The following is a 27,895-nucleotide window of genomic DNA, read 5'->3' as shown; positions in this document are numbered from 1 at the left end:
CTGTTTCTTGGGGGCAGGGATGACAGCAAAGAAGGACAGGGGGTGGTGTGAGGTGTTGGGTTAGAATGATAGGATCAAAGAGGCCTTTTCCCAACCCTCTGTTTAAAAGGTTGGGAAGTAGTGGTCAGTCACCTTCTTCACAGCATAGCTCATAGCTATAACCTGTGAGATATATGTCAATGTGCCTTCCATAAGCATATAAACATGAGTGTGTTTGCTGAGGTAGGTGTGGGAATCTGTCAGTCAATGAAGATATGTTGTTGTGTGAACCAGCTGATGGTGCATGTTTGTGCTTGAAAGCCATAAAGTTCTATGCAAAATCTATGGGTGGCACTGTTGCACAATGCTAGTGGGTGTGTGGGTATGGGGGTGTGATTAACTGTTTACAGGCTGTGTATAAGTGTGCATGGATGTCTGAGTGTGTGCAAATTAAAATGGAAATGTGTGCCGGAGTATGATACAAGTACAGGAAAGTACTCAGGCTTTGGAGTCTGTCTGACTTGGCCTTGAATCGTTGGCTCTGTCATTAGCCAGATGTATAACCTTGGGCCAGACACTCAATCTTCAATTCCCTCAACTAGGAAATGAGGTTAATAATAAGTACCTTTCAAGATTGCCATGAGGACTAGAAATGATACCATATAGACAAAGCTTTTGGTGTCATAGCCCACGCATAGCAGGACTCAAAAGTAAGCAGCTATTTTCAAGCACTGTCAGTATACCTCTGGTGGGTACAGGGGCAAGAGGGAACAAAATGTGACCTGTATATAAGGTGTGGGGGAGGACGGGCGTGTGTGTGTGTGTGTGTGTGTGTGTGTGTGTGTGTGTGTGTGTGTTTACAAAACAATTTATTCTCCTTCTCCAAGGAACCCCCTATTCAGACAGGAGCAGGAAGGTGGGAGGGGACATACAAGTGTCCACAGACACCTCGGGTTTCTGGGTCCTGGATCTAGGTGAGTAAGGGGTTGAGAGGCCCGTAGGAGCTGCAGGAAGCCAACCGCCTGCCCCGAAGCTTCCTTTTTTTTCCCCTCCGCCCAGCAACCGTTGAATACCGCCACCCACATCCACTCCCCACCTCCACCCTCACCCCTCCTCCACCCCTACTCAGCTTTCTATTCAACAAGTGAGAGCAAGGGCGGGGAAGAAAGCCGACAGGGGAGGGGATTCCTTCCCTTTCTTTTCCCATTCCCCCTTAAGACGAACCAGGAAGTAACCGCAGGAATCGGGCCACCTTAACAGTCGAGTAATGGTTTGGCCTCGCGCCAAGTCCCACCTCTGTTCCAGCTCCTGCTCCTCCCCTCTCTCTTCCCGCACTGCTTGGGGAGAGCTGGTGAGCAAGAGTCTGGCCCGAGTTAGCTAGAGCTGTTGCCATGACAAGCATTTTCTTAAGAAAGCTCTGCTGTTGAGATCGTCCAAAGCTGGGGGCTGGGAGGGGGGCACGAACTTCGTGGGGCACCATCCCTCCGAAGAGAGCAAGATCAGAGACATCCGCCCAGCTCTCCTGCACCCTTTTTCTTTCAGGAACCTGAGAGGTCCTTCCCATTGGAAGGGCAGGGGGAGGAGACGCAGCCCACTCCCCGGCCTTAGCCGGAAAGGCAAGAGAGCAAAGCCAGCGTCTCTAGCTTGGTTGCCACACTGGGGAGACTGGTGGGTGGTCACCCCACCCTACCCCCATCCATGGAAACCCGGAGGGAGAGTCCCGCTTGGAGAAACCTGGATCTTTGCTAGAAAGAGAGGTAGGCTTGCAGAGAATGAATTGACTTGTGATTTGCAAACTTTGTTTCTTTCTTTTCTCTCAATGGCTTCTAAAACTCCCCGATTTTCCTCTTTCTAGCATATTTCATGCGACTGGGTTTGGAGGATTTTTTAAAATATGTGTGTGTGCACAGATTTGTCAAATACTGTTTTACCTATTATCAGTTCTGAGAAACCATATAGTCGAACAAGTGATTTATCTCTCTTTTCCTAGTTCTTGTCATTCCTGGGCTATGGGGTAGGGGAATGGAGGGATTCTCTTTTTGACACCAAAATTGAGCTCTTGGAAAAAATATTTATCTCCCCTCTCCCAACCCATTCCGTTCCTGCCCTCCCCTTCCCCCTTGGCTGGGGAATGAGACGCAGGATGGAAAACTGTTGCAAAAATATTTTCCGTGTCTGTTCCCTTTCTCGAAAGCCCAAAAGAGAGATGGAAAAAAAAAAAAAAGGAACCAAAGAAATCTTCAGCAGAAAGAGAGGCTGCAGCGGGAACTAGGAGGGGGCACTTTGGGGCCATGGGGTAGAGGTGGGCTGGGAGAAGTTGGCAGGAGTGGGGAAGGAGAGTGCACGAATTAAATTTCTTTAGCTTTGCAGAGAAACCTCAGCAGTTTCTCTGTGCTGTTTGCAAAACATCCTCAGACTTTCACATCTATAATTAGCTGTGGAAAAAGCTGGGAGTTCCCTCGTACCGCTGTTGTCTGAGTGTGTGTGAGCGTCCAGAACCAACTGTATGAGTGTCTCCGAGGGCACCGCCCCACACATCTCTGGTCCCAAAGGGGAGGAAGGAGAAGGGTGAATTGAAAAGTTTCCGATGTTGAAGCTGGACACTGTGGGGCTGGTGAGTGTTTGGCAGATGGGGTGGGCCACGGGCATCTGTGGAAGAGTCCCTGAGCGTCTCGGGTCACTGCCTTGGCTTGCTGAAGAGCTAGGAATTAAGACTGGGATTGTCCTTCCTGCTCTCCCTTCTCTCTTTCTTTTACATACTTGGCTCGCTCTTGGTAGAGGGGGCTGCTGGCATCCTTCCCCGAGTCGAGTCTGGCCTCTTACACTCCTCCACCTCCCTGAGGGTACCCGCCGCTCTTCTCCAACTGGGTGTGGAGGGTGCAGGAGTGGCCAGCCGCATCTTGGGAGGGGAGTGGGCACTCTGCTGCCAGAGGCACCTCCCTCCTGGGCATTCCTGCCGGACTTAACAATAACTTGCAGACATGATGCCGGCGCCTGCTGGTCGGGCAGGGGGAATGTCATATGAAGAACTAGGCCGGCACTCAACTGAGGCCCCTGTGGAGAGGGGAAAGGAGTGGGGAAGGAAAGGGAAACAAAATCCCGTTCTGCAGCGCCCCCCTCCTCTGTGTGAGAAGTCTGGCAGGGAGTCTAGAGACCCTGGCCCTGCTCCTTAAGCCCCTCCCCAAGCTGCCCCTTCTCCACGCGCTTCCCATTGGAAGCCCTACTACGCCCCCTCCACTCTGAGCCCTCTACCTGAGGAAGGAGACCAGGCTCATTCCAGGCTGGGCCAGGCCCAGGAAAGCAGCCTGGGGGTGACGAGGGGCTGGGCCAGGAGCGTTTAAGAAGAAGGGGAGTGGAAGAGGCCTCCTAGCCCATGTGCTGAGTTACCCTCCTTGGCTGAGGGTGGTGGCTTGGGGAGCAGACTCTGGGAGGGGCAGGAAGGATGGTGGCAGCTTGGTAAGGCGTGTTCTGGAAGGTGGGCCCTAAACCCTGAAGCAGACAAATCTGTGGGAATCAGGCTGGGGGAGAGGAAACACCTGCCTTCAGCCCCAGGGCTTGGAGGAGTGGTAAAGGCTACAGCTGAGAGACTGGGGGAGAAGGAAGCAAAACACTTAGAGAGCTCATCTCGGGGCTGGGGAAGCAACAGGAACCGATTCGATTTTCACTTTGAGGTGTTGATTGATCTGACTGCACCCCTCGGCTAGACAGCTCTTCCCTACCTGTGTTCTGCTCGAGAAGAGAATGAGGCCTTCCGCACTGGGCAGGGGCCCCAAGACAGAATTAATGCCCGTGTTCTGGAGGGAGGGGATCCATTTCTTTTCTCCTCCTCGGGAGTCCCATCCTCCCTGCCACCATCTTGCTGAGGTGCAACCCCGAAAATCCCTCCGCTTCTGCTGCGGCCTCCCATCGTGGAGGCTCAGAGTGCCGCTATTCCTGCAGCCGGCCTTCCTATTTTCAGTAATCTGATTAGGGGTCTATGTTGATGGGCTCGGCGACGGCTTCTCTGTGAGGTCGTTATTTAGCGCGCACCGGGTCGCCTGCTCCCGCGGCTTTGAGCCCGGGGTCGCGGCCAAAGGGGTAATCGGCTCCCGCAGTCTTAGCCCTTCCCCCGGGGCTCGGGGTGGGATTGACTGCGCAACCCCGCAGCCCCTCTGTTCTCCGCGGCCTCTGCGACCCCGCCCTGCCAACCTCTCCGCCGCTGGGCTCCACCCTCCCGGGCTCTGCTGTAGTCTGAGAACTCCGTGGAGAATGCGAACTGAGCTGCGAAAGGAGGCTTCCTGCCTCCCAGGTTGTGCCGAGGCTCAGACCCTTCTCCCTTCCATTTACCACCAAGTCTCTAGATTCAAGGTCAAGTCAAAGGAGCACAGCCCGTCTTACCCCTGGGACTCCCAGCGCCCAGCACAGAGCCTGGGATGTTAGAGCGCTGGGTCAAGGCATGTTGAGAGAAGTACGGGCAGTTTTGGGGGCCTTGGTATCAGCCTGATGCCAGCGAGTTCCTAACCCGACGTCTGGCCTCCAGTTTCCCCTCTGCACAATGGAAAGCCTGCTCTCCACGGTAGAGGTGACAGGGCGTGGCTAGGCAGATTTGTCACACTGCTGTGGTCTTTGTCAGAAGAAAATCAAAATGAGAGGGCCCAGTTAGGGGCAGAAGGAGAGCAGTTAGAATTTGCCGAAGGTGTGGGGGTTGGAAGAGGTAAGGTGGTGTGTAGGGGCTGGACGTCCTGGGCCAGGATATCAGGAGGTTTTACTCTTCCCCACTCCCACTAACCGGAGGTCCCGAGAGGAATGGCGTCTGGGCTGCTCCCTGCCACCTGTCAGCAGGTCAAGCCTTCCACCGGAAACTGCCCCTTATTCAAGAATTTAGCTTCTCTCAAAAACTCTGAAACCCCTTCTCTCTCTCTATTTTTTTTTTCAATGCTCCTGGCCTTGGACCCAGCACCCAAAGACATGGATCAGCCCTATCCACTAGGACAGAGCATTGCAGACCCACTAAGCCTTGGAGAGAGAAAAGGATCTTGTTCATTCTTAGTCCCCAGAATGATCAAGACAAACCCTGTTAGCCAAACCCCTAAAAAACTGTTTGGCTTAGGTTAAATTAGCTCCAAGTGTTTGACCTTGAAGGGGAACACCCCACCCAGAGTCTTAACTATCCTTCTCTGGAAGGATTCTTCAAGCAATCCGAATTCTTCCCCCCAAGGGCGCCCCTCAGACAAGGCTCCCTACCCAGCCCAGTTCCCTGCTTCTTAGATCAGCATTGATTCCTGTCATCCCAGTCAGTATTTGGTGGGTAGGGGTGAGAAGGAAAGAGGGATGAGAAAAGCAAGGCCTCTGCCTTGTCAGACTGGGATGACAACCTTTCTCCACTCATGTCCCCTTTTCTGCATGTCATAGGATTAGAGCAGGCCCTGGGGCTGGAGTCCAAAATGCTTGTGTGGAATGTTTTGCCCTTGGCTTCCTCTGCCAGTATCTCTCTTTGTGTCCTCTTTCCTCTTTCCCTTGTGTGAGCCATTCTTGTTCCACTGACTTATTTCCTCTGTACATGTTAAAACAGAAATGACAGGGACTTTCTATTTCTGCCTCTACCTTAAGCCAGTCCTCTGTATTCAGCCTACATGAACTTGGGTTGAGGAGGGAAACCAGGCAGGATCTAGTGAGGACCAGAGCCAAGGGCTCCGGGTCAGGGAAGAGGCTTGAGAGGCAGTGTATGTGTGAAGGGATAGTGGAGAGGCCAAAGGAAAGGAAGGGATTGAGAACATAGATGCCAAGGGGCAAAGCCCCGATTTCTACCTTTCCTCACCCCAGTTCCTCTCTGCCTAAGATCCTCAGCCTCATTACTCACCTCTGCTCTAGTTTCCCAAGTTTCATGCACAAATCCCTGGGACAACTCAGGGAAGATGAACTGGGATGGGATTAATAAGACCCCCTTCCTCTTGCCTTTCTGCCACTTCACTTGGGGTGTGGCAAAGGGAGTTTGGAGCAGCGTGTTTATTGGTAGGAAGGTCAAGGACTCTTAGCTAGGTTCAACGAAAGTCTTAGCTTAGAACACCTCACAGCAAGGTCTACCTAGGTTGCAAAATCAATGCCAGGAGTACAAACAAGTAGTACACCCTCAATGGGGAGGAAGTTAGCAATATCTAACAAAGCTACGTACACATTTACCCAGCAATCCTACTTCTAGGAATTTATCCAGAAGGTGCTCATTCACAAATATGGAAAGCTACGTACAAGGTGATTTTTGTTTGTTTGTTTGTTTGTTTTTTGAGACAGAGTCTCGCTCTGTCGCCCAGGCTGGAGTGCAGCGGCGCGATCTCGGCTCACTGCAAGCTCTGCCTTCCGGGTTCAAGCAATTCTCCTGTCTCAGCCTCGTGAGTAGCTGGGATTACAAGTGCAAGCCACCACACTGGCTAATTTTTTGTATTTTAGTAGAGATGGGGTTTCACCATGTTGCCCAGGCTGGTCTCAAACTCCTGAGCTCAGGCAATCTACCCGCCTGAGCTGGGATTATAGATGTGAGCCACCAAGCCCGGCCACAAGGTGGTTTTTAAAGGCATATTTACAATAGGAAATCATTGGAAACTACCCAAATGCCCATTCTTAAAAAAATGGTTAAACAAACAATGGTACGTCCATACAATAGAATACCAGGCAGCCAAAAAGAAAAAAAAATGTATGACTAGGAGCCCTGTGAACTTATATGACATGATTGTTAGGATATACTATTAAGTGAAAAAACCAAGACATAGTACAGTATATAGTATGCCACCTTTGGGATAAGAAAGCAGGAGAAATAAGAAATTTTTTTTTTTTTTTTTTTGAGACAGAGTCTCGCTCTGTTGCCCGGGCTGGAGTGTGGTGGTGGGATCTTGGCTCACTGCAAGCTCTGTCTCCCGGGTTCACACCATTCTCCTGCCTCAGCTTCCCGAGTAGCTGGGACTACAGGCGCCCACCACCACGCCTGGCTAATTTTTTGTATTTTTAGTAGAGACAGGATTTCACCGTGTTAGCCAGGATGGTTTTGATCTCCTGACCTCATGATCCACCCGCCTCGGCCTCCCAAAGTGCTGGGATTACAGGCGTGAGCCACCACGCCTGGCCTAATTTAAGTACTTTTTAAGCTTCATACCCTGATTCTATATTCATATTTTAAGTAAAAAAAAAAAACACCTACAAAGAAATCTTGACCTTTACTTTGTAGACATGTTATTGGTTGTGGTATTTGTGTCATAAATTGGAAACTGTTTTGTTTATTGTATGATAGATGAAATGAGTAACTGTGGTGATATTTCTGGAAATCAGGGTCTCACTATGGGAAAAGAGAGATATAAGTATGGAAAAGGTGAAGGGGAAAAAGAATCTTTTGGGGTTTTTTGTATATCTTGTGGGTCTGTCCACTGAAAGGACTGTGGACAGGAACACACCTAGTACCTGGATTTTTATTTCTAAGTACAACTTCCCACGGGGGAGGTTGTAAGGAACAGTGCTCCTTGAAAAAATGACTAATTCCAAGTCTGAGACCAGGAAAGTATAAGTGAACTATGTTGTGCCAGAAATTAGAGCATGCTCATGTCATGACATGTTGTCACAGGAGCTGGCTTAAATTAGGGTCTCCCGCCAACCAGATGTGAAACGCATTAAGCATTCCAAAGGATAATGGTAATAGATTGTAACACATTGAATATTAAAAATTCCTTGAGTCTATTTTGACAGTTGACATGGACAGGGAGGAGCAGGGAGGGAAAACTCTGAACAGAAATGCCAACGAGGCTACCACACTCAGCCCCCATTTATTTTTGAAACAAGGCCTTGTTCTGTCACCCAGGCTGGGGTGCAGTGGTGCAGTCATAGCTCACTGCAGCCTCAAACTCCCAGGTTCAAGCAATCCTCCCACCCCAGCCTCCCAAGTAACTGGAGCAGGTGCATGCCACCATGGCTGGCTAATTTTGTTGTTGTTGTTGTTGTTGTTGTTGTTGTTGTTGTAGAGATGGATGACATAGGAAGACTCCACCTCTACAAAATAAAAAATTAGCTGGGCATGGAGGCTGTGCACCTGTCTGTAGTCCTAGCTACTGAGCAGGCTGAGGCAGGAGGATAACTCGAGGCTGCAGTGAGCCGTGATCATGACACTGTACTCCAGCCTCGTTGACAGAGTGAGACCCTGTCTCAAAAAAAAGAGGTGAAACTAAGTAAAGGGTCTGCAGTTGTTTATTGTGCTATTTTTTTCAACTTTCAGGTTTGAAATTTTTCCAAATACTTAGCCAGAGAGAGAGAAGTCCATGCCAGAGGCACTCCTAGATTCCTGGTTTCTTCTCACCTTATCTGCAAAACTCCTGACCAATAGGAGGGTCTTTTCTAAGCTCTTGGGTGCTGAGAGTTCCCATGGAGCACACAGAGGGATCTTCTGAGAAAGTAAGGTCCCTTAGGAAGCCTGCTTTCCCACCCTCACTGCTCCCCACCCACAGCCTCTTCTGTCCAGACAGGAGCACCTGGGCCCTGATGGGTGGGCCACAAAGGGAGGCAGGATGACAGGCATTCTCCCATCATGCCATGGGGCCAGCTGAGGGAACCTGGGGACTGAGGGCTTCCAGAGTCACCCACCTAACTTTTGAGGAGGGGGGTCCCAGGCTGTAAGAGAAGAAATTCACCAAATAGCCCAGAGATTGTTGCTGACCAAACCTTTAGCATCCCTTAGAATTCTCTAATTAGGTGATTCTGAAAGAAACCAGCAAGCAGTGCCTGCCTGGAGCCTTCATGCCTGAGCTAAGCAAGGCCTTCTAGGCACTCCCTTGACAAGGGCAGCACACCTGGCTGTCCTGTCATTGACCCAAATCATTGTGCTACCCACCCCTGCCTCCCCATCCTAATCGTCACTCTGGAGAGAGATTGAGTTTCCAGGATGGCTTCTCTCTCTCTTTTTCTCCCTCTCTTCTGGAAACCCTGGGGCTAGGCCCTACATGACTCAGGGCTCTTTTTACGTAGGCTCTTGTAGGCGAGGGCTATTAATCCTTTAGTCAATTCCCCTTCTGTGTTGGTGAGGGAGCCTGAAAGAGCGGGAGCCAGGAAGCTGGAAGGGGGCAGACAGGGAGGAGTTTGTTCTAGTGGGCTGCCAGGCTTGCCAGAAGAGCATGGGACTGGGAGTCAGAAAACTGGTAATCTGGACTCTTGTCTGCTGTGTAACCTTGATTGAAGCAGGGGATATCTCTGGGCCTTCATCAACTGCACTGTTACGTGAAACCAAATTTGGACATACAAACATTCCTGATTCAAGACCCTCCTCTTCTATAGAAGACAAAGGAGTAAAACTCTCAATGCCCAAACCAAACTCTTTTATCACAGATAGAGTCTAGCACAATGTAACAACTTGCAGCCAAGTCCCATCCTTCTGCCCAGGATGACCAGGGGAAAAGAGGCCAAAAGCATATGCCTTTGAACTGCCATCATTGATGTTTGGGAGTAGAACAGGTTCTAAGATTTCCCACTTCCACCTGCCGGGAACTTCAATTAGGAAGTACCTTCCAAGGCCGTAATTCTGCTATGTCCTAGGCCAGAAACTAAGGAATATTAGCTAGAGGTAGAGAAATTCAAACTTTCACAAAGTTTCCTAGGGCACATAATCCCCCCAAAAGTTATTATATTGAACCATATGAAAATGCCAATATAGGGCCGGGCACGGTGGCTCACGCCTGTAATCCCAGCACTTTGGGAGGCTGAGGCAGGTGGATCACGAGGTCAGGAGATCGAGACCATCCTGGCTAACACGGTGAAACCCCATCTCTACTAAAAATACAAAAAATTAGCCAGGTGAGGTGGCGGGCGCCTGTAGTCCCAGCTACTCGGGAGGCTGAGGCAGGAGAATGGCTGCACTCCAGCCTGGGCGGCAGAGCAAGACTTCGTCTCAAAAAGAAAAAAAAAAAGAAAATGCCAATATACAACCACTTTTGACCTACAAAGGCAATTTCATGTAGCTTACCTAACAATATCATTCGACACTGGAATAATGTCAGTGGCATTGCAGTCAGTGTTGTGAGCTGGAGAGATTAGGTTTTCATCTGAGCTGTGGGTTGGATTAGAAATTCAGGCAAAGTTGCCAGCTGCTAGGCCAGCTTACCCTCCTTGCCAATCCAGACTTTCAGCCCTAGAGGTAGACATGTTGGCAGAGCCCTTGTTTGGACTCTGGTTGAGATTCTAGCATTAGCTTTCCTGGCAACTGGCCAGGGAAGCTGCCCAAGGTAGAGAGGAATGTATCATCCATCTATAGTCTGCTCCTCTTGTGTCCCGAATGCCCTGCTTCCTATCTTGGGAGCTGAAGACGGAGGAAAATTTAAGAAAGGAGGAAATAGGAAATACTGGCCCTATTCGTCCTCTGTCTGGTGGGATACAAGAGTGGGAACACACACTTGAAATCTCATCTGGCGCAGGGACACATGACCTAGTGATGGCTGGCAGCTGCTAATAGGATGGCTGGGGGCTGAAGGGGTGTTAGTGGGAATGGGGAGACTAGAATTTGGCAGGGCTCAACTGGAAATTATTCATGGAGGAGGTGATTGCCAAACAGGATTTTAAAGAGAAAGGATAGATTTGATGGAGGAGGGGAGGGGAAATGGGGAGGAAGTGGTGTGCTGCTACCTCCCGACTGAGGACACTCGGAGCATCCTGGAGAATCGGATACTCTGGCAGGTGAGGGAGGCTCTCTGATCCCACTTGCTGGAAGGCCTCCAGCCTTTGTCTGAGCCAGTACCAGTACTGTGGGCAGGATGGCATCTGGCCTCAGCAGCGGCCTGCCGCCTGTCTGCTTTCCTGGCACTTATGGACCATTAGGATGATTTTTTGATGTTTTCTCCCTGCTGTCCATATTACAGCCTTCTTTGTGGGGAGCACTCATATGACATCTGTTAGGATGCAAGGACAGGCACAGCAAGCAGCAAGCATCCATTCCAGGAGCTTTCTGACCTTGTACCGGGGAGGACGGTCACCAGGCTTTGGGCTTGTCACCAGGCTCATTTTATTGAGACAGAGCATTTGAGATGGACAGAGAACTGGAACCTCGAGACTTGCCCAAAGACACTGGGTTAGTTTGAGGCAGAGCTGGGGATACAGCCTAGTTCTCCCCACTCTAAGACTGGGACCTCGACCCCATCACTGCAACACTGCGTGACCAGATCAACACCAAACTTCCCTGGTACCCAATGTCTCTACCCACATGGCAGAGAGAACTATCCCTGTCCCTCCAAGGATGATGTGAGGTCATGTGCTAGGAGCAGTTTGGAAGACAGATTCTAGAAACCATAAAGGTGCCAGTGGCATGATTGTTATTGTTGCTGTTATTATTAACAATTAAGGTCGTTAGCACTACCGAAAATGCAAAGAAGTATTTGGCACTGCCCGTATCACCGTGCAGCTCCTAACAGTCCCCTCCATGGCTCCTCCTCACACACTGGGCCTTGAGCTGAGAGAGGCAGGGTAATTGAGAGGGGAAACAGAAGTCCTGGGAAAAGGTGTGCAGAGATCTCCTCCTGCCAGGGTATTCTTGGCCCTACCCTTTCCTCAGGGTGTGGCTCCTCCAAAAGGTCAGAGGAAGTGCAGAGGGGAAGCACTATTAACTCCATCCTTCCTTAGCAGCTGACTAAGTCAGGTTGGCTGCTGAGCTCTGATTTGGGATCTAAGAGTCAAGAGGGCGGGGCCACCATAATGTGACAGCACAGGCTGGTTTGATTGCCAGAGCCAATCTGTCATTCATTTGCTTGTTCATTTATCCATTTGTTTATCCAACAAACATGAAGCGAGCACAGACCATATGCCAAGCACTATGTTAAGGGTTTGGGAAGAAGTGGTATCCGGGAGGCAAAGGAAGGGCTCAGCATCACTGACATTAAGCTCAGGGATGATTGTCCCAAGCCTGGGGACTCACAGCAAGTCCTGCTTGTTGGTAGTGCTCCAGGGAATTTCCATCTATTTCCCTGGAGAGCACATTTAACCCTTGACTTCAGGGAGGTAAGATCTAGACCCGACACACAACTGAGCTGGGAGGGGCTTTAGATATCATTGCAGGGCAGCCCCTGGTGTTAGCAGGGAGACCATGGCCTGAATGGTAAAGGGCTTGCGCTTGTCCTTTGCTGAAGAAAGCCTTCTCCTGGACCAGGGCACAGTGCCGAAGCTGGGTGTGAGTCCAGCCTGGTTTATTCAGCCTCTCGGTTAGCCTCCCAGTGTTACCTGACTTTACCATCCCCTGCTTATATCTGGAGCCTCTGCCTCTGATGGGGTGGAGATGTTCTGTTGCTGGGATGCCCAGAGGAATCCAAATGGTACTGAGAAATAGAACAATACCTCTCCAGAGAAGCCCTCCAGTTCCTCCTCCGGTCTTTACCTCTCATTTCAGCCTCTTAATCCCTATTTTCAGAGGCAGTGTGGTATAAAGGATAAAGGAGTGGATTTAGCTTCAGTTGGTACATGCTGTGCACATCTGCACCTAGCCTGAGTTTTGCCCTCTTTACAGTTTGTATATCGCCTTTCATTATTTACCCCATAGAGTGTTATGACAGACAAATAAGGTATTGTAGGTAAAAGCATCCCATAAACATTAAAGTGCTAGATATACGTAAAGTTTATTATTCCAGTGAGCCCCTCTTCCTATTCCCCACTCCTCATCTCAGTTCCTTCTCTTGACTGCCCAACCCCTTGACCCCACTCCCGAGAACATCCTCCTGTTCTCTGTGTGCTCCCACTCCTGCTCTCACTGCATCCTCCCTCCTTGCTTAGATCAAGACCTAAAACACTTGTTGCATCTTTTTTTGAGACAGGGTTTCACTCCCATCGCCCAGGCTGGAGTACAGTGGCACAGTCATGGCTTACTGCAACCTTGACTTCCTGGGATCAGGTGATTCTCCCACCTCAGCCTCCCTTGTAACTGGGACTACAAGTGCATGCCACCATGCCCAGCTAATTTTTTTTTTTTTTTTTTTTGTATTTTTAGTAGAGATGGGGTTTCGCCATGTTGCCCAGGCTGGTCTCAAACTCCTGGTCTCAAGCAATCTGCCCACCTTGGCCCCTCCAGAGTGCTGGAATTAGAGGTGTGAGCCACTGCGCCCTGCTCTTGTCACATCTTAAATAACAATGACAATGGTAGAAGTAATAATCTGAGCTAATATTTATTATTTATGTGATAGGTATTAAACTTGAATCATCTCATTTAATATTCTCAGTGAACAGTGAGGTCGATATTAGCATTGTCTTCATTTTCCACATGATAAAGATGTTCATAAACCATAAGGCTAAGATGCAGTCTTAGTTTAGCCCATTTATAGATTTCTCTTTCCATGGCTGAGTGACTGACTGGTTGACAAGAACATGGGAAGTTTCAACAGCATTTATTGTATGTCGACTAAATGCCAGATGCTTCCAAATTATGTCACAACAACCACCTTCTGAGACAGGTACAGGCTTTGTCTTGGAGATCATCTGGTTGTGAGAACAGAAGCCTACTCAGAGAAGCAAAAGTAAAAGGGAGCTTTATTAGGCCATTATAGGGAAATAGCACAGAACTTAGGTGTGGGAAGTGTAGCCCCTCTGTGAGCCACACCTACATCCTGGAGCTGTAGCACTCTCTTTTCACAGATGGGCTCCTGCTCTTTCATCCACAAGCACAGGACCCACTGTGGGTGAACCAGGCAGTAGGTTCCATCTCTCAGCCCATGTGGCCTTCCCGCTTAGCTCTCCAAAGTAAATTAACTCAGTCTCTCAGTCCAAACGCCAACAGATGCTGATTCCAGCTTAGATCTGATGTCCACTGCACTCCAGTGATCTATGACTTGTTGCAGGGTAGGGAGACTAATCAGGCCTATCTTTTCCATCAGGTCTAGGGGTGGGAGCAGACATTTCTAGAGGGAAAATTCATTGGCTTTAGGTTGATTCAACCCAAATACATTCTTCACCACACCAGACTGTCTCTAGGATATCTTAAAGACAATGCTGTGGTTGAAGCCCCTAAATAAGAAGGCATGCGAGTTGTCCCAGAATCTGTGGATTCAGCTGGGACTGGAAAAATAGTACTAACCATTTTTGAACCCTGCTTTGTGCCAGGCGATTAATATGCATTATCTGTAATCCTTACTACACTCTTACAACATGCTATGGTTCCCATTTTACAGATAAGAAAGCTAACACTCAGTGAGTTAAATAGCTTGCCCAGAGATCATTTGGCTCATTAGGGTTGGGGCTGATATGTGACCCAGGCCTGACACCAAAGCTCATGGCCTTTCTAATACACAAAAAAAGGTTATTTACTCTCCTGGAAGATAAGCTCCATGAGAGCAATGGTCTTCGCCTTGCTCATTGATATATCCCAAGCGCCCAGAACAGTATATGGCACATAGTAAGTACTCAATAAAAAATTATTGAGTGGATTTTGCTTTGGTAACTTTTGTACTCCTAGGCTTACCAATGTCAGAGGGAAAAATGACTCAGACAGTGGGCCACTGAGACCAGTGGAGTAACCCTCTGGGTGTGCTTCTGGTCCCTAACCCCCACAGCCTACTGTGTTTTGTTTGTTTTTGTTTTGTTTTTTGTTTTTAGAGACAGGATCTCACTTTGTCACCCAGGCTGGAGTGTAGTGGTGTCATCATGGCTCACTGTAGCCTCCAATTCCTGGGCTCAAGGGATCCTCCCAACTCAACCTCCTGAGTAGTTGAGACTACAGGTGCACACCACCACACCCAGAAAATTAAAAAAAAATTTTTTTTTAGAAATGGGTCTTGCTATGTTGCTCAGGCTGGTCTCAAACTTCTGGGCTCAAGCAATCCACCTGCCTCTGCCTCCCAAAGTGCTGGGATTACAGGCGTGAATCACTGCCCCTGGCCTCACAATCTACTTTGATGGGGGACATTAGGAGCAATATAGAAAAGTCTGAAAGAAAGTATGACCCTGGATTTATCTGTGTTTTCTGTTTGTATATCTGACCTAAGCCATTTAGCCCTGTAAGAGGAGCAGATGAAAAGAGATTTCCGTAACACTGGAAAATCTATTTACTGGGACTAGGAAACAGGATGCTGAGGTCTTATATTGATAGAGCAAAGAATGCTAATTTCCACTGGGTTTTCAACCCCGGGGGTCAGAGCTTACCAAATCCTGAATCCATTCCTGTGCCTTTCTGTATAACAATGCCCTGTGTCCTAAATCACCTAGTTGGCCTTCCAATCCCAGCAGGTGGTGTTATATAAAAGCGCAGATTTGAGGGAGTCTGGTGGAACTGGGTTCAAGTCTGGCTGGCCAGCTGTGTGACTGTGGACAAATTATTTAGGCTCTCAGACTCAGTTTCCTCTGGAAAATATGAACACACACAAACGAAGACTGATACATGTTCTGAGTGCCAGGGTAGTCATTGAATTTTAATTGTTCCTCTTTTGTCCCTCCATTTCTCCCTTCCTTTTCCATGGAGACTGGCATCAGCCTGCCCGCCTGCTCCCTGCTAACTTTGGGCTCAGTACATTTATAAAAGGGTCATAGCCCATTGTCTCCCAGTAACGAAAGGCCCAGAGGCCCCAGCATCCTGCAACTCTCCATCAAAGGGCATGCAGGGGCTCCATCATTTCCATGAGACAGGTTACCCTCTTGGTGCCAGCTCTAGGGCTTTGCTTGATATTTGAGCAAGAAGAGTCCTGGTGAAACAAGGCAGAGTGGAGGGTAGAGAGCTGCAACCACTTCACCTTGTTTACTCATGCCCTGCATTCCTCCCCTGGGAGTAGAGGCTGTAGAAGTCAGTGCTGGGAAATCTCTTTTTGATGGAGGGAGTCAGACTGGGTGACAACACTACTTGTTTTTGTAGAAGCTGTAGCCCAAGGGTGCTATCACTATTTGGTCACCCAGATCAACTGTCAGCTGCACTGGAATTGAGCTGCCCCTGGATAAATAAGCAAGAGAGTCTCAGGCTGGAATCTCCCCTGCTTTTCCAAGCACACACCCACGCAGAGACTTTAGCTGGCAAGAAGTGGCAGCTTAGCCAAGATAATGCGTGAACCAGAACTTGCCTTTCCTGGCTGGAAGGGGCTTGGCATTAAGTGCAGTTCTTGCTTCTGTTTCCTATAGATCACTTAAGTGCTCCAGGCTCTCTTGGAACAGGGGGAATTCTCTGGTCCCCTCCCAGTTTCTCAGGGATGGCATCCAATGATGGGAGATGGTTTCAGAGGCAGTGACTTACAGACAAGGGTGTGAATATTAGCTGAGTGTTCATGTGAACAGGCTTATGGCAGCATGGTTTCTGAGATGCAGCGACTTGTTGGTTTTGGCTGCAGCGTTTTCACTGAGCCCACTCATCAGCCTGCAAGCTACTTGAAAGGAGAGTGATGCTTTAGTCATTCCTATATACTCAGTGTTTAGCACAGTCCTTGGCTCATAGAATAAGGATCAGTAAAGAATGGATAGATGGGCCGGGTGTGGTGGCTCATGCTTGTAATCTCAGCACTTTGGGAGGTCGAGGAGGGTGGATCACCTAACGTCAGGGGTTCGAGGCCAGCTTGGCCAACATGATGAAAGCCCATCTCTACTAAAAGTACAAAAATCAGCCAGATGTTGTGGCAAGTGCCTATAGTCTCAACTACTCAGGAAACTGAGGCAGGAGAATTGCTTGAACCCTGGAGGCAGAGGTTGCAGTAAGCCGAGATCGTGCCATGGCACTCCAGCCTGGGCAGCAGAGCAAGACTCCATCTTAAAAAAAAAATAAATAAATAAAAATAATGGTTGGATGGATGGATGGATGGATGGATGGATGGATATAAACAAATAGAACATTTTCTCTAAACAAATAGACCATAGTGAACTTTACCTTCTTCCTTCCCAGGGCCACCCTCCCTGCTCAAAACCTCATCATCTCATGCCTGAATAATTGCAAAGCCTTCCTAATGACAGGCAGGGTGGTCTAGAGAAGTGAGTTCCAGACTGGAAGTTGGGAAACCTGGAACTTGAGCCACTTAAGTTGTTCTATCACTTTTGGGAAATCACTGAACCTTTCTGGGCTTCAATTTGTTCAGATGTAAAATGAATAGTTAGGGCTAAATGTACTTCTAGGATGTTTCAACTCTAACAGTCTCTGCTTCCTCCTACCCAAACAATGCTGCAGATTAATTATAGTAGGGTACCAACATTTAAAAGTAAGATCTCACTGCTGTCTTGCTCAGCTGGGCTTCAGTGACAGAGACTGGGGACATCTTCCTAGGAAGTTGGTGACTAGAGTTGAAAAAATGGCCAGTTCCCCAGGAGACTTGGCTTAGGAATTGGTCTCCTAGAATTATTGAGCCCTTATCTAAGGAAGCTCCACCTTTCACTCTCCCTCTTCAAACTCATGCTGGGAGCTTGTGAAGCTCCCTGCAGCCCCGCTCTGTATGACTCTATGTGGCCACTATGCCAAGGTGGAGAGGAGGTCTGGACTGCATTTGGAATCCTGGTAATGGTGGTGATTCTCTTTTTACTTCTTTCTGGTGTCCAACGTCCTCTAGTGTCACTGGCACAAAACAGGTCAGGCTATTGGAAGGCCACACTGCTTAAGAACAATGTCAGGAGATCCAGGCTCTCAGCTATATTCAGATTAGTGAAGTGTACATTCTCCTAACTTGCTCAGCTTATCTCCTGCACCTAGTGCTATAAACAGTTGTGTTTCAGAGCTCCCCAGGCTGGCCAAATCCATAGTTCCAATCCCCAAAGTCCCTTGTCTAAACCGGGTCTAACTTCTGCCCCAGTTTAACCCAGGGCTGTTTCTGACTCAGCCCCTGTCATCCTACCTGGGCCCTAGGCAACACTGCCTCTCTAATGCCCTAGCCAGACAGAGCATTCCTGTTTACCCAACTCACAGACTCTCCCTACTTTCTGGCTTATATGATTTTCTTCTGCTAGTTGCTTTATAGCTCAGTTCATTATTCTGTGATCTAATCTACCTAGTTTTGTGAGGGTTTTTTTGTTTTGTTTTGTTTTTCATTTAAAAAGCATCTATATTTTCTTTCATCAACTTTGCATTTATCACAGTCATCACTCCTCATTCAACACCCTTCCCACCTTATATTCCTTTTTCTTTCTTTCTGTTTTTTTTTTTTTTTTTTTTTCTGGAGATGGAATCTTACTCTGTCACCCAGGCTGGAGTGCAGTGGCACAATCTCGGCTCACTGCAACTCCGCCTCCTGGGTTCAAGCGATTCTCCTGCCTCAGCCTCCCAAGTAGCTGGAATTACAAGTGCCTGCCACTGTGCCCGGCTAATTTTTGTATTTTTAGTAGAGACAGGGTTCCACCATCTTGGTCAGGATGGTCTTGAACTCCTGACCTCGTGATCCATCCGCCTCAGCCTCCCAAATTGCTGGGATTACAGGCGTGAGCCACCGTGCCCGGCCGTATATTGCCTTTTCATAGGAACGTTGACATAGTTTAAACCCTACCTTATCGTATGATCATTCTTGTTTCAGTCACTTTTAGAGACACCACATTTCCAGGAGGGCTTTTGTTGTTTTCTCGGTGTACTTTAATCCAAATGGCAAATTTTTAGCCAGGTGGTTATTTTTTAAGAATATTTACTTTTTTTCCAGAGTATAAAAGTAATATGTAAAAAGGATCTCACATATACTGAGCACTTACTATATTTCAGGCACCAAGACACATGCTAAAACTGCATGACCTCATTCCCTCCTCATGACAATCCTAATAAGGAAGGAGTCATTCCTATCTTCCCTTTCAAAAAAAGAAACTAAGGCTCAAAGAGATAAAATACTTTTATCCAAGTTCCCACAGCTACCAAGTGGTGGATGTGGAATTCAAACCATGGCTCTCAAACTTCAGAGTCCAAGGGTGTGGTGGCATGTGCCTGTAGTCCAGCACTTTGAGAGGTTGAGGCAGAAGAACTGCTTGAGTCCAGGAGTTTGAATCCATCTTGGGCGATATAATGAGACCCCATCTCTAAAAAATAAAAAATATAAACATAAAGAGTCGACCAGGCACAGTGGCTCACGCCTGTAATCCCAGCACCTTGGGAGGCCAAGGCGGGTGGATCACCTGAGGTCAGGTGTTCAAGACCAGCCTGGTTAACATGATGAAACTCCATCTCTACTAAAAATACAAAAATTAGCCAGGCGTGGTGGCACATACCTGTAATCCCAGCTACTTGGGAGGCTGAGGCAGGAGAATCACTTGAACCTGGGAGGCAGAGGTTGCAGTGAGCCGAGATTGTGCCACTGCACTTCAGCCTGGTGACAGAGTGAGACTCCGTCTCAAAAAAAAATAAATAAAAAAAGATTCTGAGCTATGTACTGCCTCTACACAGGTTCATCCTAGAAAGTGTGGAATATTCAGAAAAGCATGAAGAGAAAACTAAAACTTTCACAAGTCCAGACATAACTGCTAACATTTTGGTGTAGTCTCTTTTAGTCTTTTATATACGTGGGTGAGTATATACATTTTTTAAACAAAATTGGGAACACGTTGCATAATAAGATTTTGATTTAATTTTTTTTTCCTACCCAATACTAGATCATGAGCATTTTCCCACATCATAAAGAATTGGTCACAAGTCAGCCCCAAACATAGTCCAGTGGAATCCAATGATAGGAGGCAACCAGAGGCAAAGTGTCTGTGGTTTTAGAAGGGAAATAAAGAAGCTGATGGGCTGGGCACAATGGCTCATACCTGTAATCCCAGCACTTTGGGAGGCTGAGGCTTGAGGCCAGGGTTTTAAGACCAGTCTGGGCAACTTAGTGAGACTCCATCACTTAAAAAAATAAAAAATTAAAAAATTAGCCAAGTGTGGTGATGCACACCTGTAGTCCCAGCTACTCAGGAGACTGAGGCGGGAAGATCCCTTGAGTCCAGGGCTTTGAGGCTGTAGTGAGCTCTGATTGCACCACTGTGCTCCAGCCTGGGCAACAGAGCAAGAGCTTCTCTCTAAAAAAAGAGAAAACAACAACAGCAAAAAAACAAACGGCTGGACACAGTGGCTCATGTCTATAATCCCAACACTTTGGGAGGCAAAGCGGGAGAATTGCTTGATCCCAAGAGTTCGAGACCAGCCTGGGCACCATAGTCAGACCCCATCTCTACAAAAAGTATGAAAATTAGCTGAGCGTGGTAGTGCATGTCTGTGGTCTCAGTTACTCGGGAGGCTGAGGTGGGAGGCTTGCTTGAGTCCAGGAGGTTGAGGCTGCAGAGAACCAAGATCATGCCACTGGACTCCGGCCTGGTCAACAGAGGGAGACTCTGTCTCAAAAAATTTAAATATATGAATAAATGATTAGGAAAAAAAAAAAGTGCTGATGGCCATAGCCTTTGCTTTGGAAGCTGACCACCTGGAGCCAGCCTAGGTGGTACACAGGGTCTGATCCTGGGATGAGAAATCAGAGAGGGGAGAAGGCTTGGAACTCTTGGGTCACCTTTGAGAGGTACCTTCCTCTGTGTGTCTGGATCTCACATGAAGGTGTGAGAAGATGAGCAGGCCAACTTGTGTTTGAAGTGGGAGTCAAAATGTAAAGTGGCTTTTACGCAGGCTCAGCTAAAGGCCAGGCTTCTGGAATAAGATGTGGAACACCCTAAATAAAGCCCCCTATAAATCTGTGAGTGGGATTACTCATTCATGGTGGAGAGGCTGGCTCCTCCTGGTGGTTTGAGTTCTCATGCTGGTCTGTGATTGGAGAGAACCAGAAAGATTTCCTGCCTTCATTCTCTTAAATGTATATGTGTGAAAGAGAAGCTAAGTATATTTTATCTGCAGCTATATTTTTAAAGAAAAGAAGCGTTTAAAAAAAAAAATCCAAGAATAGCACAAGAAGGGGCAGAGAGAAAGGAAGATCTGGAGGCTGTCACCAGCCAAAAGATAATTAGCAACCGTGGGGCTTGGGACAAAGACAATGTCTAGTGTGTATGATGGGACACTAGATGGGAAAGTCCCTGTGCTTGTGGTGGGCCACTTGACACCCCTTGGCAGTTAGGCGGCTTTGGAATGACAGCCCGAGGTGCCAGCTTCTTGGAGGTTGTACCAACTGACTGCTACAAATTCAAGAGTGATAAAGAGTCCTGGTGGCCTCCATGACAGATACAGGCTGGTCCAAGGCACCTGTTTGGTGCAGGATCCAGGGCCAGGACATGGAGTCTTGGGTTCACCCATGAGATGGCACCATCTTTTGCCATGACTCTGGGGAAGGCTTGGGCTACTCTGTGCTCGTAGTTTGTCCCCTGGCCCATACCAAGTTTTCACCCCTCCACCTTCCTCCTTTCTGGGCATCTTGAGGACAGAAATGAGAAAAATGGAGGGAGATGCTTTGGGTTTCCATTATGAATATAAAGAGTTTTTCATCATTACATTGGTTATCTCAGAACCTCAGGGGTAACCAATGTAATGCAATGCATGGGAAGGAAATGGGGTATTATTATTGAACATGCCACTTAACTGCTGCAGCCTTTTCACTCTCCTTAAAATATCAGATAATATCCTCTTGAATACCTTACAGGGTAAGGTAAGTGACAAGAATCACTTGAGATAATGGATATGAAAGTGCTTTGTATACCATGGAGTGCCTACAAATATAAAGATTTGTATTTATGGAGATTTTTGCATGGGAAAATCCCTCCTTACTTCCCTGAGGTTGGGGAGACCATTCATTTCTCCAGCTCCTATAAAATTTGAGTCCTCTTTCTTGAGTAGGGTGGCTTCTTTCCACGCTGTAGAATGGGAGAGTGAATTCCAGCAAGTACGAATGATGTGTTCAAAGTGGGTGAAAAATCTTGGAATCTTGGGGCATTAAAAAGAATTCCTTAATTTATTTCCACTCTTGACCAAGCTAGTAGCTAACAGTGTGACCTTGAGCAAGTCACTTAACCTCTGAGCCTCACTTTTCTCGTTCGTCATTTGTTTGTATCCACAAATGATAGTTATGATAATCTAAGGAGAGAGTATGGAATCTAAATGGAAGTGCTTTGAAAAGTTAAAAGTGCTGCACTTTAGGGTGGGCGTAGTGGTTCACGCCTATAATCCCAGTTCTTTGGGAGGCTGAGAATAGCTTGAGCCCAGGAGTTCGAGACCAGCCTGAGTAACATGGGGAAACCCCATCTCTACCAAAACCAAAACAAACAAAACAAAAAAAAATAGCCAGGCATGGTGATGCATACCTGTAGTCCCAGCTACTCAGGAGGCTGAGGTGGGAGGATCACTGAGCCCAGGAAGGTTGAGGCTGCAGTGAGCCTTAATCATGCCACTGCACTCCAGCCTGGGCAACAGAGACCCTGTCTAAAAAACAAACAAAAAACCAAGTGCTGTACTTTACAGACCAGAAAAATTGAGGTCACGGAAACTCCACAGTCCCCACTCATACCCGGCCAGGCACGTCACACTCTCTACTCTGGGGCCCAGGGTCCCCATACGCTAAGTAGGGTGTGCTCCAGGTTACCTCTCCTTCTTCCAGAGCTGCTGAGGACTAATGAGAACACTCACTTGTAGACGCTGTAATAGCCTGTTTTGAAGCATCTCAGATTTACCCCAACCTTCCCTTCCATGGTGATGTAAACAGAGTGGCTTTCACGCACACATCCCAGAACCAGCCCAGTTTTTGCCCTTGTCCTCTGACATAATGCATGCATTGATCAATAGACATTTATCAAGCATGCCTGCCCCGTAAAGCTTGGAGCGAGGCCCTGTTCCCCTGGGTTTTGGCAGCTCAAGGACAGGCGCTCCCGGGGAAGCTGTGCTGAGAAGTCGGCTGAGCCACTGAAGCCACAGGGTTTGGTTTCAGGGAGGCCAGGTGAGGGGTGGGGTGAGAACTGGGAGGGTTCCCCAGGTGTGTTCCCCGGGGTGTGGTGTGGTGTGGTGTGATGTGGTGGGGGACAGGACGAGGGTCCCGGGGGAGGGAGGGAGATGCTTGGCTGGCTGGGTCGAGCGAGTCATCGGCCCCCTCTGAGCAATCGCTGCTGCCCGGGTGGAGTCGGCCCGCCTTATTTGGGGCTTCTGTGCTGAGCCAGGCCTCCAGGGCTAAGGCGTTTGTTTCCCCAGCTGCTTCCCGGGCCACGCTGGTAGCCAGCTGAGCCCGGCGCCTGCGGCTGAGTCGCACCGCGCAGAGGTGGGGGGAGCTGCAGGTCCGAACTCGGCCGGCCCGGGGCGAGGGCGGGCGGGGAGCAGGGCGGGGCTAGGTCGAGCGAGGCTGCCACACCCCCGGGTGTGGCACACACCTCGCTGGTGCGAGGCTCCGCATGCCGGCTGCGGAGGTCCCGCACAGGGCAGCTTCTAGGCCTCCTGTCCCTAGAGCAGTAAATGCAGATCAGCACTTCTGCCCCTCACTGTATTCCCACTCTCATCCCCTTCCTCGCTCTACCACCACCAAAAGGCCAGAATTTTTAAGTTGATTGATTTTATTAGGCTAATAAAGTCAGATGCAGTATATTGACTATGTTTTTTTGTTTTGCGTTGTGTTTTTGTAGAGATGGGGTCTCACTGTGTTGCCCAGGCTGCTCTCTTAATTCCTGGGCTCCAGTGATCCTCCTGCCTCGGCCTCCCAAAGTGCTGGGATTACAGGCATGAGCCACCGTGCCTGGCCTTGACTGTGTTGTTAAATGGCTATTTTAGACCATGAAATTTTCAACAAAAGTTCTTATTTAAAAGAGTCTTGATATTTTTAGATAGTTCCATGGCTGTCTTTGATCACACAAGTTAAAAAATGTTGCTGGTAGAAATAGGAACCATTTTTTTTCCTCTCTCTGTCTCTGCCTTTCATTTCTAGTTCTATCTCTTTTGTTTATTTCTCAGATGCACAAAATTGGATGAATCAAAATCTACAGTTCATTTTCTTGACTGGTTTATGCATGCCTCTCTTTTACTGCTTATTTATTTATGCTATTAATGTTTTTTATTAACCTAATGAACACACTTGAACCCACCACCCAAAAATGAGATCACTGCCATTTATTTGCATCCACCTATGACCCCTTCCTATCCCATCCCCCCACCTCATCACCCAGCCTAACCACTGTCTTGTGCTGTAATGTTGTAGTCACCATTCTCTTGATAACCATATGTATGCCTAAAGAAACATATTATTTGTACTTGCTTTATATGCTTTATCTAAAAAATATACTAGCTGGGCACAGTAGTACGCATCTGCAGTCCCAGCTACTCAGGAGGCTGAGGCAAGAAAATCACTGAGTCCAGGAGCTCGAGGCTGCAGTGAGCTTTGATTGCACACTGCATGTCATCCAGCCTGGGTGACAGAGTGAGCCTGTATCTAAATATATGAACACACTGCTAGGCACGGTGGCTCATGCCTGTAATCCCAGCACTTTGGAATGCCGAGGCAGGGGGATCACCTGAGGTCAGGAGTTCGAGACCAGCTTGGCCAACATGGTGAAACCCCGTCTCTACTAAAAATAAAAAATAATTAGCCAGGCATGGTGGCGGGATGCCTGTAGTCCTAGCTACTCAGGAGGCTGAGGAGAGTCACTTGAATCTGGGAGGCGGAGGTTGCAGTGAGCCAAGATTGTGCACTCCAGCCTGAGTGACAGAGCGAGACTCTGTCTCAAAAAAAAAAAGCAAAACAAAACCCTTTACAGACAAACAAAAACAGAGGTTTCTACCAACAGACTACTCCACTAAAGCAACTTCTTTTTTTTTGACACAGAGTCTCACTCTGTCCCCTAAGCTGGAGTGCAAGGCACAATCTCAGCTCACTGCAGCCTCCGTTTCCCAGGTGCAAGAGATTCTCCTGCCTCAGCCTCCCAAGTAGTTGAAATTCAGGCACACGCCTCCACGCCTGGCTAATTTTTTTGTATGTTTAGTAGAGACGGGGTTTCACTATGTTGGCCAGGCTAGTCTTGAACTCCTGACCTCAAGTGATCCTCCCACCTCGGCCTCCCAAAGTGCTGGGATTACAGGCGTGAGCCACTATGCGAGGCCTACTAAAGCAACTTCTAAAAGAAATAATTCAAAAGAAGAAAAATTATAAGCATACCTTATTTTATTGTACTTCAGACATTGCCTTTTTATTTTATTATTAAACAAATTGAAGGTTTGTGGCAACCCTGTGTTGAGAAAGTCTATTGACGCCATTTTTCTATCAGCATGTGCTCATTTCATGTCTCTGTGTCACATCTTGGTAATTCTTATGATGTTTCAAAGTTTTTCATTATTATTATATGTGTTATGATGATTTGTGATCAGTGATTTTTTGGTGTTACTGATAGAATTGTTTTGGGGTGCTACAAATGGTGCCCATATAAGGCAGCAAACTTAATCAACAAATGTGTATGTTCTGACTGCCTCACTGACCAGCTGTTCTTCATCTCTCACTTTCTCCTGGGGACTTCCTATTCCCTAAGACACAACAATATTGAAAGTAGGCCAATTAATAACCCTACAATGGCCTCTAAGTGTTCATGTGAAAGAAAGAGTCACAGGTCTCTCACTAGAAATCAAAAGCTAGAAATGATTAGGCCTACTGAGGAAGTCGTGTTGAAAGCTGAGATAGGCCGAAAGCTAGGCCTCTTGTACCAGTTAGCCAAGTTGTGAATAAAGGAAAATGTTCTTGAAGGAAATTAAAAGTGCTACTCCAGTTAACACACAAATGATAAAAAAGCAAAACAGCTTTATTTGCTGACAGGAAGGAAGTTCAAGTGGTCTGATTAGAAGATCAAACCAGCCACAACATTCCCTTAAGTTGAAGCCTAATCCAAGGCAAGATCCTAAATCTCTTCAATGCTGTGAAGGTTGAAAGAGGGGAGGAAGCTGCGGAAGAAAAGTTAGAAGCTAGCAGCGCTTGGTTCTTGAGGTTTAACGAGAGAAGCTGTCTCCACAACGTAAAGGTGAAGCAGCAAGTGCTAACGTAGAAACCACAGCAAGTTAGTCGGAAGATCTAGCTAAGATAATTGGTGACAGTGGCTATGCTAAACAACAGATTTTAATGTAGATAAAACAGCCTTCTCTTGGAAAAAGATGCCATCTAGGACTTTCATAGCTAGAGAGGAGAAGTCAATGCCTGGCTTCAAAGTTTCAAAGAACAGGCTGACTTTCTCATTAGGGGCCAGTGCAGCTGGTGACTTCAAGTTAAAGTCAATGTTTACCATTCTGAAAATCCTAGGGTCTTTATGTATTATCCACCCCTCCAGGTTCAAGTGATTCTTCTGCCTTAGCCTCCTGAGTAGCTGGGATTACAGGTGCCCGCCACCACGCCCTGCTAATTTTTATATTTTTAGTAGAGACAGGGTTTCACCATATTGGCCCGGCTGGTCTCAAACTCCTGACCTCAAGTGATCCGCCCTCCTCAGCCTCACAAAGTGTTGGGATTACAGGCGTGAGCCACTGCGCCAGGCTTCTAGGGCCTTTAATGATTATGCTAAATCTATTCTGCCTGTGGTCTATCAAAGAAACAACAAAGCTTGGATGACAGCTCATCTATTTACAGCATGGTTTGCCAAATATATATATATATATATATATATATATATATATTTTTTTTTTTTTTTTTTTTTTTTTTTTTTTTGAGATGGAGTTTCACTCTTGTTGCCAAGGCTGGAGTGCAATTGTGCAATCTTGGCTCACTGCTGTGTCCACCTCCCGTGTTCAAGCAATTCTCCTGTCTCAGCCTCCCGAGTAGCTGGGATTACAGGCGCATGCCCCCACGCCTGGCTAATTTTTGTGTTTTTAGTAAAGACAGGGTTAAATCATATTGGTCAGGCTGGTCTCGAACTCCTGACCTCAGGTGATCCGCCCACCTCGGCCTCCCAAAGTGTTGGGATTACAGGCGTGAGCCACCGTGCCTGGCCAGTTTACCGAATATTTTAAGCCCACTGTTGAAACCTACTCCTTTCAAAATACTACTGCTCATTGACAATGCACCTGATAACCCAAGAGCTCTGATGGAGACATACAAGGAGATGAATGTTGTTTTCATGCTTGCTAACACAAAATCTATTCTGCAGCTCATGGAACAAGGAACAAATTTGACTTTCAAGTCTTATCATTTAAGAAATGTATTTTGTAAAGCTATAGCTGCCATAGACAATGATTCCTCTGATGGATCTGGGCAAAGTGAATTGAAACCCTCTGGAAAGAATCCACCATTCTAGAGGCCATTAAGAACATTCAAGGGCTGGGAATGGTGGCTCTTGCTTGTAATCATAGCATTTTGGGAGGCTGAGGCATGAAGATCACTTGAGCCTAGGAGTTTGAGACCAGCCTGGCAACACAGGGAGACCCTGTCTCTACAAAAAGTGAAAAAATTAGTCAGGCATGGTGGTGTGCTCTTGTGCTCTCAGCTACTCAGGAGGCTGAAGTGAGAGGATCGTTTGGGCCTGAGAGGTCGAGGGTGCAGTGAGCCATGATTGTGCCACTGCACTCCAGCCTGGGTGACAGAGTGAGACCTCGTCTGGGAAAAAAAAAAAAAAAGGAAAGAAAAAGAATATTCATGATTCATGGAGGAAGTCAAAATATCAACATTAACAGGAGTTTGGAAGAAATTGATTCCAACCCTCATGGCTGACTTTGAGGGGTTCAGGATTTCAGTGGAGGAAGTAACTGTAGATGTGGTGGAAATAGCAAGAGAACTAGAATTAGAAGTAGAACCTGAGGATATGACTGAATTGCTGCCATCTCATGATAAAACTTGAACAAATGAGGAGCTGCTTTTTAGGAATGAGCAAAGAAAGTGGTTTCTTGAGATGACATCTACTCCTGGTGAAGATGCTGTAAATACTGTTGAAGTGACAACAAAGGATTTAGAATATTACATAAACATAGTTGATAAAGCAGCTGCAGGGTTTGAGAGGATTGACTTCAATTTTGAAAGAAGTTCTACTCTGGGTAAAATGCTATCAAATATCAGTCCTTCATGGGGATGTAAAAAAAAGAGGCCAGGCATGATGGCTCACGTCTGTAATCCCAGCACTTTGGGAGGCCAAGGCAGGCAGATCACCTGAGGTCAAGAGT

The 27,895-nt window shown here is 47.5% G+C and overlaps 1 protein-coding gene across 7 annotated transcripts in view; it reads left to right on the top strand.

Annotated features, from left to right (window-relative positions):
* Positions 1-1,263: 1,263 nt before the first annotated feature.
* ATP2B4 (ATPase plasma membrane Ca2+ transporting 4) overlaps positions 1,264-27,895 on the top strand; it is a 115,050-nt gene continuing 88,418 nt past the window's right edge. For 2 of the 7 annotated variants that reach the window (XM_054479554.2, XM_054479563.2), the window contains exon 1: positions 1,275-1,736. The gene's annotated coding sequence lies outside the window, so the exon portion shown is untranslated. Of the gene's footprint in view, positions 1,737-2,405; positions 2,594-27,895 lie in introns of those variants that run through there. The other 5 variants (XM_054479568.2, XM_063646950.1, XM_054479577.2 and 2 more) reach the window with 4 other exon arrangements.

The sequence above is a fragment of the Pongo pygmaeus genome, chromosome 1 (assembly GCF_028885625.2).
Source record: "Pongo pygmaeus isolate AG05252 chromosome 1, NHGRI_mPonPyg2-v2.0_pri, whole genome shotgun sequence".
Taxonomy (NCBI): domain Eukaryota; kingdom Metazoa; phylum Chordata; class Mammalia; order Primates; family Hominidae; genus Pongo; species Pongo pygmaeus.
This window is presented reverse-complemented; position numbering and strand designations above follow the sequence as displayed.